This window comes from Myiozetetes cayanensis, unplaced genomic scaffold, assembly GCF_022539395.1.
Source record: "Myiozetetes cayanensis isolate MyiCay16 unplaced genomic scaffold, myiCay2020 scf27, whole genome shotgun sequence".
NCBI lineage: Eukaryota > Metazoa > Chordata > Aves > Passeriformes > Tyrannidae > Myiozetetes > Myiozetetes cayanensis.
This window is the reverse complement of record NW_026087488.1, coordinates 7,103,865-7,117,798: the sequence shown is the minus strand read 5'-3', so window position 1 is coordinate 7,117,798 and position 13,934 is coordinate 7,103,865.

Genomic DNA, 13,934 nt, shown 5'->3' with positions numbered 1-13,934 from the left:
CCCGCTCCGCCCGGCCAAGCCGCCCGCGGATCTCTCTCCTGGAGTAAGTACGGTCTCGCAGCGAAAGGGCGAAGGGATCCTTTACACTCCACATGCTGATCAGGTCCAGGGAACACAGAGGGGAGAAGGGTGAAGTCCTGCTGCCGCTTCCCAGCTGCTGCTTTCACAGAGGAACAAAATTTCCGCACAGGGCTCCCTCCAGCTGTGCGATCCCTGAGCACTGAGGAGGGGAGGGACAGCTCAGTACTCTGAGGGCAGAAGGAGGAGAAAGTGGAAGGTCCCTCTCAGACCGTTTTTCTGCCCGTAGATACCAAACTTTGAGCCATGAGAAGATAATCCCTACAATTCCCGTGCAACCTTTCCGGGTCCGAAACTCAAGTAAAGATGCAAAAGGGACCACCAAGCCCAACCTGCTGGCTGCCCACAGTGGGTTTGTGTTGCCTGTAAATCCAAAGCAGCGAGCCCTGAGGGGACCCCCAGCTTTTGTGTCCATTGTGTGACACTTAAAACTCACTTGGTGCTCCTGCACTGCCCTGGTGTCCCTCACTCGTCCTGTCCTTGCCTTGTTTCATTGCAATTTTACCTGCAGGTTCTCCTAGAAAGGACAATGAAGCCAAGCTCTTGAAGATTCTTATTAAGGCTCGTTAGGGGAAGCAAGAGGCTTTATTAAATTGCAGCTTCTAAGCAAATAAAACATCTGGCAGACAGATGTGCCGCTTCAGAGCTGTTTAGTGCCCAGGTACAATAGCACTTTTAGCCAAGCTTTCAAATAGGGCCTCTAGGCACTACCACAATGTAAATGTTTATTATTAGTACTGCTAATAAATGTGAACCAGAATTGCCCTGCTCTCTCTGAGGGGGTACAGACTTCTCCATCATACTGGAGACTCATTTGTTGTTTCACTCCTGACATTGGGATAGTTTAGGGTGGTTCAGTGTGGCAGTGGTACCTCACCATCCACACAGTGTTTTAAACTTCAGGAAACCCTCTGTTTCCAGGTTGGTGGGACAAAGACAATGAAAAAACACTAGTTGCAGCTAGCACTGAATTAGACTATGCTGTGGCACATTGGAAGTGTGTTTTCTGCTTGTGAAGATCCATGTGTGGTACAGGACCAAGTTCACAATGAACTGGGACAACTCACAGTTAATCCTTTCTGTAGCTCTGTTGCTTTCTACATTTGAGACCCACAACTTCCAAAGGAAAGAGAGGAAGGGTGGCCCAGAGAGAAGAACCAGGACAGCCTCTCCCATTAGCTGGCACATGGTATGAGCTTGAAGAGAAATGTGTTATAAAGGGAACTATTGTGGACATCAGCATAGAAGAGGGAAAAAAAAGCCTAAGAGGTAACTGAAACCGGGTAAAACTGGCTGTTTGTGCAGCTGCCCAGAAAGCAATTAGGATTAATTTTTAGATGAAGTGTCAGATAGGGTCTTTGTGTGTTTATATTAGCCACTGAAGAGTAAGGAGAGCACAGCTAACTAAGGCTGCAATTTTGGGATTTATCCATGTGATTTAGGGCTTGAAGTCACTTTAGAAAGTGGGAATTAAGCTTTCAAGGCACTTAGGCTGACGTTTTCAAAGGCACCTAAGTCAAGTACATTTGATATTATCAAGGTCTGCCTTAGGCATATGGGTGAAGTTATGTTAGTTACTGGTGTATTGTTTGCTGAGAGCACATGTGTGTGAATCATTTTGCTTCACTTATTTAAAACTCTTTGTCAGACTACAACAGTGAGAAAACTCCAGCAGCAAGTGAACTACTTCCAGACAATGCTGGGAATGTCTTTAGGTCTTGCATTTATTAGCTGGCTGGTTTTCCACCCTAATGTTTTGGTAGCGAACAAAAATTATCATCTCCAGGTGATTCTCTGTGGACAGATCCTCCTTCTTCCTTCAAAAGCCAAAAGCAACTGCAAAGGTATCAATAATATTTTAACAAAAGTGTTCTTCACTCTAGAAATGCCAGTGAGAACTCGAGTGGTGAGACACAGCAATTGCTGTAACAGGGCAGGTGATGCTTTTTGCCTGAACTGCAGGTCAGAGGACTTTGCCTCCAAGTCACAGGTCTGCAGGTTTTACTGGAAGCACCAGTAAAACATGTCAGTCACCTTTCAGATAATACCTGAGCACTTGCAAACCACTCAGCCTTTCAGAAAACACTATTTTGTGTTGTGTTTCATTTAATGTGGCATATAAAATTTTCCCTATGAAAATGACTCAAAACCCCCCCTCCCCATCTTCCTGAGGTTTTTGTGGCTCAGTGCTGGTACTTTGTTTAATGTCCTGTAACAATGTTTCCAAACTTTGGAAAAAAAAAAAAAAACATACCCTGGAGCACTGAAGTTGTGTGTGAAAATGCTGCCTTGGTTAGAAGCACAACCACATGGCACAGCTCACCATGAGAGGGGAGGCTCTGCCTGGTTGCTGTTTTGTTGCATGACATTTATTGTGTGTGTGCAGAAACAGCTCTTCAGTGGGTGCAGGCAGGGACCTGCACTACATCCTCCATTTATTTATACTGGTTCATCTGGGGGCAAGGCCTAGGATGGAGGAATTGAAAGGAAGGAACACCTATTTTTGAGCATTGTAGCCCATTATTAAAAATTAAGGAGAAAATCAATATTGCCATCTCAAGGCTTGTTGCTTAAGAAGCTCAGGGCAGGGATTTGTCTCCAGGGCTCAGAGGGTAGTTGATTAAGTAAATGATGGTTTGGATGAAGTGTGGCAGTTCTCTGGAAAAAGTTTTGGTAGAGCTATGAAAAAGGAGAAAATGGAAACAGGACATTAAGTTGCTGTGACAGGGGTGCAGTGGAGCCCTGCTCTTTGTCAGGAGTCTGCAGGGTAACACTCAGTTCAGTCTCTCTCAGGAAACCTATTCTGAAATCAATAGAAAAAGCTCATGTAAAGCCTTGTTGCTTGGTTCATGCCAACACATTGTCAAAGACTACAACTCTGATCGATCTGTGGCCTCAGAGTCCTTCCCAGAGGAGATGAGGATCTTTATTTCCATTTTATAGATGGAGAAACAAAGCAGAGGAAGGTTAAATGACTTGTTTGAGCAGCCCACCAGCTGACAGCAGATCCAGATTAATTCAAATGCCTCTAAGTGTGAGTTCTGGCCACGGCCAGGCACAGAGGAGCAGGGGGGCAGACAGCTCAGGCAGACAATTTAGTGGCCGATGTGTTCTCCTGACCAGCGGCCATGAACTCAGTGACAACTTAAGCAGCCCCATTCTCCCAAGGAACCTTCATCAAAGCCAGTGGAAGTTCCCAAGGGATGAATTTGACTTGCTCCATTTCTGCAGTGACATAAAGACAAAACTCTGCCTCCATGAGCACCCCAAGAACAGACACCACAATCCATGAGTCACAATATGCAAATCCAGAAGTAGGATTTAGCTCCTGTGGTTTCAATCTTCAGGTCCGGCTGCAGATGATGTCTGTGATGGATGTTTTTGCTTATTCCAAAGTGGCTGCTCTGATCACAGTCCGTGGAGCAACAGTAACACCTAGTGGCTGAACGTGCCAGTCCCTTCCTCCTTTCCTCCCTCCACAAAGTGGAGTTGGAGGGCACACGGTGTGATTGACAGTTTTGACTTGCAAGGCCAACACTCGGGATCTCCAGGGATTTACCATTTTCCTTTCAATCCCCCACCACGTTCTGTTTTCTATTAAAAGTGGTAGATGAAATATGAAACTCTTCCTCCCACCCCCCAACCCCCTTCACTTTTCTGGCTTATGGAGGAGGTTGTTCCAGTCCATCTTGATCTGTAGGTGGGTGGGCTGTGAGTGACCGAGCCTACTGCTTCCAGCTTGGAGCACTCAGATTTCTGTCAGGAATCCAAGCTTTTTTCTTTTTCTTTTACCTTTTCTTTTTCTTTCTTTTTTTTTTTTTTTTTTTTTTTTTTTTTTGGTCTGAAAAGGATCAAGCAGATCATCTGGTGGAGGTTGGTGACCTCAGTGCATTTGATAATGTAGTGTTAACTTGCCTGTGTTAAGGCAGACCAAAGCAATCAGTTCCAAGAAGCACCATTTCCTAAGATGTGGTATGTGGGATTGTTTGCCACCATCTACTGGGACTGCTAATTCATCAGAGAGGGACCCCTGGAAAAACAGCATTAGGGAGGAAAGAACCCACAGATGTTTATTGTGTTAGCAGGAAAGCCCTTTGGAGGGTCTTCATTCCCCCTCACAGGGGAAAAGTTCAATTTTTCCATGGAAAAAAGACATTAAGCAAAAGTATTTCTGCTAAAGCCCAGATCATTTGCATTTGTAAATAGAGCCTCAGCTCTTTGTGGGAGTTACAGTACTGAGACACTGTGGGCTTGTCACATTCATGCTGTTTAATTTTAGGCTTCTGGTTTAGGTATTCTGAACTACCCATTAGGAGGGTCTTCACTGCCTGTTGACAGAGCCTGGGCTCTTAATTTGCACTGTGGACACTTGCTCTTTTACCCAGGACTAACTGCATCACCACCAACTCCAAGAGTAGCATTTGCCTCCCTTCACATCCCCAGCTTTCCATCTGGCTTCCTCCCAATTACCTGTTTAGATGGAACTGCTTCAATTGAAAACTAGTCTGGGATCAAAAAATAAAATAAAAGAATCAGCCCCATGACCCCCTTTACTGCACAACAGCCCAAAACCCCAGTGCCAACAGGAAGAAGGTAGCAAGGACCAGTGGGGCCGTGGCCAAGTGGGACAAGGATGGGACCATTTCTATTGTCTGCTGTGCAGATGTCCATTAAATTCTGTGTGCATGTGCTCATAGCATTAGTCAGACCTCCTGAGTTGGTGTTCTTGATACCTGCTTGTGAGAGCAGTCCAAGAGCCTGATGGTGAGAAATGAGGAATATTGTGCTGGCATGTGTTAGGCACCCTTTACTCTCAGAAGAGAGAGTGTGGCAGCCTTGTTGAGCTGGGCAAAAACCCTTCCTCTGTGTTTGGTAAAAATTACATCAGACATGGTAGACCTGAAAGTACCAAAACAAGACAATCAAAGGATAATTGTTATTGGTGATTCACGAGGGCTCTTGGAACCTTTTCTATTAGACCTGTGTGCTTTTTGTTTGGAATGTAACATTTCAAAGTGAGCTTTGTTTCTCCCTGGCAGCTGTGGTGTCTGCCACCCCCGTGGGGCTGCAGAGAGTTAGTAATGTTGTCTGATGCAGTTAGTCACTCAAGGCCAGACCCTCAGTGACTTCAGAGAAAGAAAGCAAAGAGGTGTGTAGTGTCTTTAGAGGGACTGCCACGTGCCCTATAGAGAGGAGAGCCTACTGACAGGAAGATTTTGTTTTCTCTCCTTTTCATTCTCTGGTTTGACTCATGTGTTACTTCGGGGTTTGTGGCCAAACACGGGAGTTCCTTAACCCCCCGATCCTTCCAGGCATTATGTTTCTGTGAACATCCTGGGTCAAGGCAGCTCTGGCTTTTCAGATGGCTCCCATTCATTTTCATTTAAGGCTCAATTACCTCTTGGCAATATGCCACTAGAGACAACAGATTTATACCAGTAATTAGTATGTTTTGAGAAGCCTGGAATAAAATCCTCTTCTGCTTTGCTACCTGGATACAGTGATGAATTCTTAACTCTACACCCTCAACTTAAAAATCTGTAGGCTCGATAATTTTACCTCAATTCCCTTTAAAGCCTGGTAAAAGTAGTATATTAGTTTCCAATGCTTGGCTCACTTGCAAACTCCTCATTTGAAATTCCCTCCTTAGTGTCTTCAGGCTGACAAATCCACCCAAATCCCTGTGTATGAGACTGGCACTCTGGATGGGACCTGCTGCAATTGAACCTCCTTCCACTTCTGCAGGTGGGGTTTGAAGCAACATGTTGTGCTGTGTGTGTTTTGAACACCAGGAGGAATGTCTTGGAAACATAAAAAGGGAAGTAGGCTGGGTACTATAAAAGAGTTCATATTTAATACAGATTTTTTGATCGTGTAGCATTAAGCGGTTCGTTATTTTATTGTTCTTCAATAATTTGAGAGCTTAAATCTTCTGCTCTTGGCTTGGCCAGTGATGCTGCCTTGAGCTGGGTTATAAAAATACTGTGCTTCACCTAAGCACAGATTGTTATAGTTTTCATCTTAATTAGCAAGCTGCAGATTTAGATGGATTAATACAATCACTCTTTCTTTCTTTTGCCATAGAAGTTCAGGAGTATAATCTGTCGCTTGTGAGAACATAAAAAATTGGACTGGAAGCGTTCCAAACTCTTTACTGTAAGTGTTCAAAGATTTAATGGAGTCCTCAGTCATAAAATCTTTAATTTGAACTAGACCTTTATATTCTCCATTCTTAAATTCACCATTTTTATGTCCAGGGGATTTCCTGTTATCCAAGTATGGATGGAGGCCCTTTATTTCCCTCTGTGTGTGTTTTTTAATTCAAATCAAATGTGTATATCAGTGGTTGATTGCACTTAACCTCCTTAGGTTCATATTTCTTATTTAATTGCATTACATTTTAAGGTTTCAGGCTATGTATTTACTGCAGTTAATAGCACAGCATATTTTAATGAAGCTGTTATCTTCTGCAAGTATAAACAGAAAAATGGAGATTGATTGTAGAGGATCTTTCAGACAAACTGTATCTCAAAGCCATTTCAAATGAATAAACACAGTGGAGAGTTTTAGTTAATGTAGCTCTTTACCTGACACAGCTTCAAAATGAAGGAAATGAATGGCTGGGTTATCCAGGCTGTTTGTTCTCCTCCTCCCCAGACCTCAGCAGGTCACAGCCTTGGCTGCAGTGTCCCAGGGGACATGTAACAAGCTGTGTTTGTTCCCAGAGATGCTCCAGAATTGCAGCACTGCTTTATCCAAAGTGCACTCACCTTCCCTGTCCACTGACCAGGCTCCCTCTCTACCCATCCTGCAGCCTAGCTCTGTAAATCAATTGTCAGTCAGTTCAGGGAAGGCCCAGAACATGGAAAACAATTATCTAATTTTATTGAAACATCTGAAAAAAAAAAAAAAGGGGCAAGTATTACCCAGAGATCTTGTCCAGAAAATCTGGGACAAATCTCCTGTGCTCTGCTAGAACACAGCCAGCTGAACACCTGTTTCCAATGCAGAACAGGGCATCACCCTGCAGTTGGGGCACTGCACCGGGTTTCTCACAACAATCTGAGAGTTAAACACTCTGAACTGAGCCAAAAAATGTTTTCCTCTGAGCCACTTCTTTCCAGGCACACAGCAAGGCTGATAGTCTTGTCCTACCATTCCATCACATACCAAAAATCTCCTTAGTCTGGTCAAAAGCTTTTATTTCCTTTTTTTTGGGCAACAATCAGTTTAAACATTTCATAGTATCTTGCAGACTTTATAATTTCCTTTCTGCCAAAGAACAATTTATATCTCTCTTTAGATTACATCTCATCTTGCTTCTTTTGTTTTTTTTCTTCTCTCGTTTCATTATTGTTACTATTTATACCGTGTCATTTTTATTCCACTTCTATTATCCTTACAATAGCCATGATATGGAACAGAGCACCGAACCCTGTGTTACAAAGGAAGGCACTGAGAGATTTGCTGATGGCTCTGGTGGGTCAGGGAGTTCAACCAGATCCTTTCTGGGTGTAGACTGACAGCCCATGTATCCTCCTTGCCTGAGACCCTGTGGCATGAGGGGCTGTGAGCCAGTGTAATCCCAGGGGATTCTTTGGGGATTGGTTTTGCATCTGAGGAGAGAGACTGATCTCCCTGGGGCGGGAGAGAAATCAGAGGGAGATGAAGAGCATTTCTTGTGGTGGAAGAGAGAGCCGTGTTCTGTGTGTGGAGCTGGACACTTGGAAAGTACAGTTTAGTAGCTCCAGTTTGGGTCACTCAGAAATGGAAGCGAGGCCTGGGAGAGGGGTGGATTTTGGAAATCCATGAGGTGTGGAATCTGTTGCTGACAATGGAGTGTACTGTGAACACCTAAGCTAGCATTAGTGCATACGTGCTCAGCCAAGAAATTCTTGGAACTTGTTGCCTTGCAGTGACTTTAGCCTTTAATGCCTGCAATGATTCTTTCGTATTTAGCACCTTAGCTGCCTTTTTATTGCTTCCATGGAGGAATCTGCAAGGTTCAAGAGAGGAGATTAGGTGGAGAGCCAGCTAAAGAGCAAGACAGGGCCACTGAACAGCGTTGGGGTTTGCTTACATGATTGCTCCCCTTAGAATGGAGAGAGCAAAATGTTCATAAATTGATAAATCTGGAGAATATTTGCTTTAAATAACCCCCAGAACTCTCAGCCTAGCACACAGCTGTAGAAAAAAGACCCCAACAACTGAACAGGATGTTGGGTTGCATTATGGTAAGAACAAGGTATATATCAAAAAGGTGTTATTGTTATTACCTAAACCACTGGTGAGTTCTTGTCGAGAGTGCTCTTTTCAGTACTGCTCACTCCACCTAAGGAGGACATGATTAAGGGATAAGGCAGAGAAAATGACAGTAATACTGTGCCTTTTACCTCTGAGTTGTACAGCAAGACTGAAGAGCTTTGGTATTACCTTGTTTAAAAAGAGATCTTGCAGTGATTTTAAATGATTTTAAAATGATGAAGGGGATTAATCACATTGAAACAGACAAAGTCTGTGAAAACAAAGAGACTTAATTTGGAAAATAGGATCTCGGGAAAAGAATGAAGACAGAGAAGGGAGAGGCTCATGTGAATGCTCCAAGAAATATGTAAAGTCAGCTGTCAGAGGGGGCCTGTGAGTGTGGATGTGCAGTGCTTTAGAGCAGAATAAGGTGAGATGGAACTGTAAGGACAATACAGGTGTGACAGTTGGATTGTGGCTGTTGACCAGTGACACAGAGGGACGGTGAAAGCCAGGCTTTGGGAAACACCTGCAGCCTGTGTGGTGAGATCCAGCACGGGCAAGGCAGGGATGGTGAAGGGAGGCACTGACTGGCAAGTCTGCAGTGTGCAGACATGGCTGGCAGGTAAGGACACCGTGGAACAAGGTGGAGGAGAAAAGAGGAGAAAAGCAGATGCCTACTGCTAATCCACTTGAACTAAGGTGGAAACACTGGTGGTAATTACAGCTCTCAGCTGGGCAGGATCCTGCTGTGGAGGTCCCTGTGCAATGGGACCAAGTGCAGTGATTTTCAGTGTGCAGCCCACAAATTCTGAAGGACCAAGGCCCTGTGAAAGCCAGCTGAGAAAAGCAGACTCTTGTGGTTAGGCCTCATTGTCATGGCCCATGGAGAGAGTTCCTGGGAGATTTGAAAAAAAACAAACAAACCAACAATAAAAGCTGCAGAAATATGGATGGAACATTCAGATTTGCTGTGTGGATGAAAGGGACTCCAGTCTCCTCACCTCCCTCCCAGTTCTTCTCCTTGGTTCCACAAGGCAGGTGTGCAGGAGCTGGGATGAGGACACTTATTTCCATAACTCCTTTCTTATCTAGTTTGTGTGGCTTTGCTTGTGTATTCTGTCAGGAAGGGGGTGAACCCAGTCTCTCTTGTGGCTTGCACAACAGAGGGAACGGAGACTCCCACTCACGTTGGGTTCCTCAAGTCAGGCAACCCAGGGCCATGGGGGAATTGAGAGAGGGACGAGGATTCCAGGGCCAGAGTCCAAAAACTGAGCCATTCTTTGATCATGAAAGTCCTTCATCTCTGAGATTCAGAGAGTCCATGGCTCAGGACAGTTTTCCAAATCAGCTAAGCATTGGGATTCCACTGAGTGTGGATATCCTGCAGTCAGGGACTCCAATTAAAATTGCAGCCTGGTCTCCGGTAGCTGCTCCCCCTGTGTGTTACCAAATGCTTCATTTTGTCATGGAAGCTCAAGGTTGGCTGTGGTCTGGAGGATTTCTGAGTTCAGTGTTTATGTCCTGTACAGCATCAAGCAAGCAGGCAGCCCTCAGTGACTGAATAATGTTTAAAGAGCAGTTAATGAACAGGAACAAGGTTCAAGGATACAGACCTGGAGACAGACCTCCCAAATGTTTTCTTTAGTGACCTCAGTGAAGGAAGAGGGAGCAGGCTTATTAAATCTGTAGATGAGGCAAAGCTGGAACCAACTGCAAGAGTTCTGGAAGGCAGGATTACAATTTCAAGTGATCTTGACAAATTGGTGATATAATCTGAATAAAATAAGATGAAACTCATTAAGGACAACTGCAGGGCACTGTGCTTTGGCAGGAATAACTTTTAACTAGCAAGTACAGGGGGATGGAATGTCAGGCCAGCAGTTGTGCAGAAAAGGTAGAGAATCCCAAACTAAACATGGATTAACAATGATGTACAGATGTCAAAAAGGCAAATCCTCAGCAGGGCAGTGGTATTCCACAGAAACAGAGGTCATGGGTACCATAAGAAAGATGTAGACCAGCTGGAAAGTCCAGAGGAGAATACCAAAACAGAGCAGAACTATCTAACGTGATCCACAGGGAAAATCTGAAGAAGTTGCCATTGTTTTGCTTCTAGAAGGAAATGAGATGTGTGAAAACATTTTTAAAAGTACGTCAAGGAATTAAAAGTCTGTTAACAGAGAGGAGGAATAGTTTTCTATATCCATAATGAAAAAAGTAAGCCATTAAGAGCTTAAATTGCAATAAACCAGACTGAGATTGGATGTTAAGAAAAACTACCAGGACAGAGCACAAAATATTGAAATATGTTTTCAGATGACCACAGGGAGTTTCTGCCTTCAGGTTTTTCAGAACAAGGCAGAAAAATGTGTGCCAACAATAATCTGTGTATAACAGATCCTGCCTTCTAGCAGGGAGAAGGAAGAGGGATTAGGGAACTTTTCCAGTCCTTCCTGGCTACTTCTGAATGTGCTTCTCCTCTGGCAGGTTTGAGTGCAACAGTCGTGGTGCTATTTCTGCCTTGGCTTTATCACACCTGAGTGCAGCCCTGCTTTCTTGGTGATCTGATGGATCAAGGGTGTGCCCACAAACTCCCTGTGCTCGTGCAGATCAGTGCCTGACATCAAAGGTGACATAAATCATTGTTCCCAGGGCACAATAATGCTCAGAGTATGTGTAATTCCACCGGACATAGTCATTGTCTTGCTGATCTCTTGAGTCATCACATTTTTCATCTGCTGAATTATGCTTCAATCTGAGTTATTTTATCCCCTGTACTGCTTTATAATACCCACACAAGTGCTTCACTCAGACAACATTCTCATCCGTGGTCAATGAATTTTGCCAAAGTCATGACTTCTGGATCATTTCTTGTGCCTCACACAATAACACCATTTATCAGGTTTACCGTAGGCTGAACTGCTGCTGTAAGTGTGACTTTTCTCAATTCTATTCCATTTTAAGTTCAGCTGTGATTGATTTATTCCTGGTCAAATTCAAGAAATGTCCACACACTATTCTCTCCTAGCTGAAAAGAAAAACCACTGCAGTCTCCTAAAATTTTTAGTTTGCCTCAGGTTTGGTTTGACTCCTCAGTAACAGACATGTTACAATAACCTTAGTAATCTTATAATTTAATTTATAATAGAGGTCTTGAACTCTCACTGTTACTAACCTCTTATCCATCTCCTTCAGTTTCCCAAGGTTCTTTGAGTGCTTTGTACATCACAAGGAAATAATCTAGGCACTGTGAGAAGCTAGAAGGGGTTTATCTAAATGATTTTTGGGTTTAGAAGATCTTATCAATGACTTTACTCTAACTTCAAAAGGACACTTCATAATTCTAAAGCTCCACAAGGTTTTATCAACTAGAACAAAGCTGGTTTTCCTTTAGTTTCTTCTTAGTATCTGCAAGAAAGGTGCACTCACAAAACCCAAGGGGTAGGCCTTTCAAAGTTTGTTTGCTGTGATTCTAATAACATTCTGACTCTTTTTTTTTTTTTTTTCAGCTGAATTCTAACTTTTGCTGAGGTACAGAAAGTGTAGCTTTAGAGTTTGAAATATATTACGTCTGGTTTGTTAGAATAGGAGTGTTCAGATTTCAAGGGTTCTCTTCTCAAAACCAGTCCCTCTGATAAATTGAATGGATTATGTTTTTGTTGGCTGTCTTTGTTACCTCCATCACTGTGTTTCCAATTTATCAACATAGTTTTGAGAAATTGTTAGAATATGTTGCACTCGTAAGCACCGTGGGGAGAAAAAATATTCATTTATTACTGCTATTGTGTTTGATTATATTACACATATCCAAAGGACTAAAATGAAATGTCATCTTTAATTCTCCCCTTACAGTAGACAATATCACCCTTTCTTCTCTCTTTCCAAAAACAGCTTGGAAGTCAATTCTTCATTTTCATTTCAAATCAGCCATACAGAGTAGAAGCAAGAGTGCATTAGGGACAGGGCAGAAGGAATGGGAGTCTAGAGATCTGAGCTCTATTTTCTGGCTCTGCCTTTAGCTCTTTGCAGTCTTGAACAAAGTCATTTGACCTCTGGTCTCCAGTCTCTCAGTTTGTGAAATAGGAGGACCATTAGCTTCCTACAGATGTCTCTAATAATTTGCCAGAATCGTGTCTTGTCTAATCACCTGTGTTTAATATCTCCCAGGGTCTTGCAAAATCAGTGAAGGCTGAAGCAGCAAATTTTGCATGCAGCCGAAAATAAAATGCTCTCAGGAAGTTAAGGCTTAAAGACTACGAAGAGCTTCTGAAGGGGGTAACCCAAGCCAGGAGAATGGGTCAGAAAGCTGCTGGTGCTGTTCACTGTCGTTAAATATTGATAAATGATCTATCCCAGCTTGTCAGGAGAGGGAACTTGGTGTGTTTGGGACAAAAGGCTGATCCCAGCCCTCAGCGCTCAGCTGCAACAAACTGCCGGGGCTTGGATGTCCAGCTGAACCCACTTGGGCTGAGCACACACAGCTGAGGACGAGTACCCAGATTAAAGGGGAGGGGAACCTTTAAAAAGTGCTTTGTGCTTAGTGCATGCTCCAGTTCCTGACTGTTTCCCCTAGAGACAAGTGAGTTTGGTGTGAGTTTGTAGCCCCACTGAGAGGGGAGAGCAGAGAGTAGATGTTTTCTTTTATTACTCTGCCAGGATGAGCAGAGGTTTCCTCAGGACTGACTTAGAGCAGAATGGCTGAGAGGCTGAACATCCTAGGGTGAGTTGCTGGGAGCTTTGTGTTTTCTTGTGGGGAGAAAGGCAGGGAAAATGTTCCCCTTGCTGAAGGATGAGGGGAGACTAAAGGGAATGGTGCTCAGACTGCCCTGAGCCAGGGCTGGGGACAGAAGGTCCTGTTATATCCCATCTTCAGGCACTGAGGACCTTCTGTAAATAAATAGTGTCTGTTTCTGAGAGGGCTTGGGTGCTCCTGGACAGACCTTTAGAGCTCTCTTTGAGAGCCCGTCCTTTGCCTGCTCCAGCTCTGGGTGTGGCACCTGGGGGCAGATGTGGGGCACCCCCGGGGAGGCCGAGCTGAACTGCAGTGCAGATTGTACCTCTGCCTCCTTGTGGGATTTGCTCCAGTGATTAATGACAGCGGCTGTTGAAAAACCTGGTGCCTCATTTGCAGTCTAAACTTGTCTGGTTGCAGGCTCCAGCCAGGGGCTATTTATCTCTGAGTGCAGGCTCTGGAGGTGGGCACCGTGGGGGAAGGGGTAGGTGCTCACCTGCGGGTGGAGAACAAACGCCAGATACAAGATGGTGGGGTTTCCCAGTATTTTGTGGGTAACATTTTTCAGCTGTGGCATCTTGTAGGAATAGTGCTGCCCTTGAGGAGAAGTCTCTGCCCTTGCTGAGCCCCACAAAGAGGCCCTGGGCCCTCAGGAAGAAAGCAAAAGATGCGTTACAGTGGTACAGTCAGGGCTGTCTTTGGATGGTTGCATAGTGAAGGTGCAGAGGGGGTGTTGTGAGCTTGCAGGATCTGAGGGAAAAACACAGACAGTTGTGTCACCGTAAAAATCAAGTCCCTCTGTGGAGTTTGGCTCAGATGAGTCACTTGCCTATTCAGGAGCTGCAGCAGCACAGGTTCCTCTTGACCTGGGAAGGGA